Consider the following 4,048-nt stretch of genomic DNA (forward strand, 5'->3'; position numbering starts at 1 on the left):
ATTAAATTAGGAACTAATGTTGATGAAAAGTAAAAGCAAAAATGAGGATGAATAAACAGGGTCCCTGGGAAAGAATAAGGAGGTAAATCTGAAAGGAACAGAGTGTACTGCTTTCCTGGCAACGGAGCTGATCTGGGCTTTAAAATATTTCATTCTATGGCAGGTATCTTGAGTGCTGAAGGACTTCTGACATCTTTTCTCATCATCCTTGGCCTGGAAACAGAGACACACTTGCCCAGTGCTTTGTCATTTACCTAATCTGTTCAGAATCAGTAACAAATAAAGCAGTATCTGAAAAAATACTTTTTTGTTGTTGAGATTATAGATTTTCTGCATTCTGGTTACTTAGTGAAGGTTTTTATCACAACTTTCAGATATTTTGAGATGATCAGATTTAGTATCTTACAAAATCCAAGCACTTTTTCCCGTTGGTAAGTCTTTCAAATCACATTCCCTCTCAAGTGTAAGGAATGCTGGCTCTGATACTTTGCCAGTCAGAGAAGAATTTTTGGGCTCTCACATTACTGTATATAAACTACAGTTTGGTGGGCTTGCTTGGCTTCAGTTCTTGCCAAAGCCTGATTATATTACAAATGACAACAGATGTATCTAACATAGTTTCTACTTACTCTCCTTCCAGAGTTGATCATAGTGAGACTCCCAAGGGATTCAGTTACATTTGGACAGTTTTTGAAGGTTTTGACTGCAATGTCATTGACCTTCAGAAGCAACATGGCCATGTAAGGTAAAGAGAGCACCAGATTATGCCAGCAACTGAAGAGTCTATGAACTAAAGAGACTTAAATGACTTATGCTCTCAAAAATGATGAAAGACATTAAGTGATTAAAGTCATGCCTCCCCCCACACTGAAATATCACATATTTCAAAAACAGAGGTGGGCTCCAAACCATTTACATACACTCCTCCAGTTGAATTTCCAGTGATACTAAAGTATTCAACAGTTTAGAGAAAATAGAAAATCTCTTCTTAAAAGATAGCCAGTCCAATGACCTCATTTGAACTCTGGCCCAAATCTCCCTCTCCTCTTCCTGTCCTGCAATCAGCATGGACACTTCAATATCCAAACCCATCAACATTCTGGTCTCTGTTGTCTGGGCTGTCTCATATCCAAGGACTCTGTCCTCTACTCCACTTATTCCCCAAACATTCTAGTCTTTGACTCTGATATCTTCAGCTTTGGCTTCTTTATAAAAATCCCTTTCTTTGTGATCAACCCTTTGAACCTTATCAGTTTCATTTCACATTGCTTCTTACTCAGCTTCCTTAAAGGACATCATTTTGATAATACATCTTCCAACACTGTTGCTAAATGCCCTAAATGTATCTAGTTCACCCTCCTTTTTATTTTTTTTTTCAATTTTAAATTTAAATTTTTTTTTTTTTATATATATTTGTCTGTGCTCATCAGAGAGAGCAAGAGAGAGAATAAGAACGCATCCTCTATGGGCATGGTCACACTGCAATCCCTTCTCCTTCATTTATCCCTCCTTTCAGGATATTGGGCACCCATGCATATGCACCTAGCATGTTTTTCAAGTTTGAGTCCCAGGTTTGAGTCCCAATACAGTCCCAAACTGCTTAGTTAGCCATGTGGGTCCCAGCCTTAACCACTGGACCACAGGCTGGCCTGCTCACCCTCCTTTTGTCCTTCTCCTCTGCCCAACAGTCTTAGATGATGTTCTATAATCTGCCTTGGCCTAAAACTGAGAACTTGGACACTGGAAAAAGTCACATGCAGGCGGAGAGTGTCCCTCTATATTCACTGGATACCAATTTCAAACTAGTCCTCAGCCATGTTGGCCAACCCCACTGCATTTCCTGTAACAACTCATTCTCTCACTCTCAATTGTTATCTCACTTTAAACCTCCACTCCTGACATCCAAACCATCACCACTACTCTCATTCTCAGGTGACCTTTGCACCTAAAAAAGAAGTAAATGCCAACTTCCACAGCTATTTCCTGTTATCAGACTAACTTACATCTGAACCAATCCTTGGCTTCTTCCTACCTTTTGTGCCTGCTCTCTCCTCTCATCTAAGGCCTTCCACTCCATTCAGGATCTATTCTACTCTATCCTACTTTCTCAGATTCACGTGATTAATTATTCTCTTTCTTTTCTGTCTATTTAGGCAATTTCTCCCTTTCAACCAGATTCTTTCCATCAGCACTCAACCTACTCAAGTCCAGCCCTTAAAGCACTCCAACTCAAATGGAGGAGAAGGGGTTGCAATGTGACCAACTCCTCTGGAGCTGATTTTTCTCTTTTCCTCTCTCTCTGGTGAGTGCACACAACCTACGGCAAAATATCTTTAAAAAAAACTCAACCTCATGTCTCTAGCTACTACCCTATTTTTCTATTTCTCTTCACAAGAAAAAAAAATCAAATTTTCCTCCTTGGGTGTCTCCATTTTTTTTTTTCATCTCCCATTTTTCAACCCATTCCAATCTGGCCTGGTCCCATCATTCTCTGCAACAGCTCCAGCTCATGTCAATAATGACCACCTTGTTGCAAATTCAGAATTTTCCCCCCATTTTTTTAGTTTATTTGATATTTTGATAGTATTGGCAATCTCGACCAATTTCTCTCTGAAACACTCCTTACCTTGGCCTCCATGACCAATACTTTCCTTCCTACTGTCATGACTCCCTTATCTTTACAGACTTGTCTTTTTCTACATACTTTTTAGGTTTCATGCTCCTCAAACTTGACCTCAGAGTCCCCCTCTCTTTTCTCTACATGAGGGATCAAAATCTCAACTATCCATAGGGGCAAGCTGGTAAAACAATTAAATAAAACAAAATTGACTTTTCTTTTCCCTTTCAACTCTACAAATTAAAACACAGAAGCATGAGTTGGATAACTTGCAAAAGACCCTAAATATCACAGTAAAATGACAATAGGAAGTTGTGCAGACTATAGTAAAACTGGAAAAAAAAAAAGCTCTGATTAGAATAATCACTTAGCTCAAGCCAAAAATCATGTTTTCTAGATGAAGACTCACAATCTTTAAATCCTGGCAATTGCATCAATTAAGATTCTAGTGCAAGTAAAAGAAATACTGATTTAAACCTATACCAAAAAAAAAAAAATTGCCTTATTTAACTAAAAAACCTAAAGGTACAGCTTGGCATAGGGTTTAATCAACATAATTGGGGCCAGTTTCTCCATCTGAATTACACTTCTTTGTTGTCTCCACACTCAGATGAGCTTGATCCTATGGCAGCAAGACAGTTGCTAGACCTCCAGCCTTACTTCCTGACAGATTTAAGCAAAAAAGAAAAAAAAAAGAAAAGAAAACTTCTCTTCCTGAGTTCCCCGACAGTCTCAAAATTCCCTCTGATTGGGCAAACCTAGAACACAGCCCATTCTCAAACCAACCATCATGGCTAAGCAATGTGGAAAATGATTGGCCAGCCCTGGCTTTCACGCTTCATTTGCCATCAGATGGAATTTTACCTGAAGCACAAGGACTGAGATTGAAGGATAGAGAATTTCTTAAAAGAAAATTAAGGTGCTGCTATCAAAAAAGAAAATATATTCTGGGCAGCCAAAAAAACAAACACATGGTACAGCAACTTGTTCAAATATTTTAAAAACACTACACAGGCCAAACAAAACAGGTTTGCTGACTGAAGATGGCTTCTCAACCTCCAGTTCTAATCCTCCTTTTTTTAGTTTTGTAGGTGATCTCATCTAAGATTGGGCCTTCATCTACCACCTCTATACCAAAAATGCCATATTTTTATCTCTGACTCACAAATCTAACTGCCTACTCAACATCTTCACTTGGAGGTTTCAAACTCATCTCAAATTCAATTTTTTCAAAAATGAAATTCATAATCTTCCAAACCCTCATCCCCTTCTTACACAAAAGTTAGTTTCTCTCACATTCCTTATTAATAAGGAGATGGTGAGTAAAAAGAGCTTTTTCTCTGGAAAAAGTTTTAAATAGGAAGCTATAAAATAATAATAACCAAAATGTTGATACAAGTTTCCCAGAAGTATCTTAAGATCTTCAGCAGG

This window comes from Tupaia chinensis, unplaced genomic scaffold, assembly GCF_000334495.1.
Source record: "Tupaia chinensis unplaced genomic scaffold, TupChi_1.0 Scaffold000126_2, whole genome shotgun sequence".
NCBI lineage: Eukaryota > Metazoa > Chordata > Mammalia > Scandentia > Tupaiidae > Tupaia > Tupaia belangeri.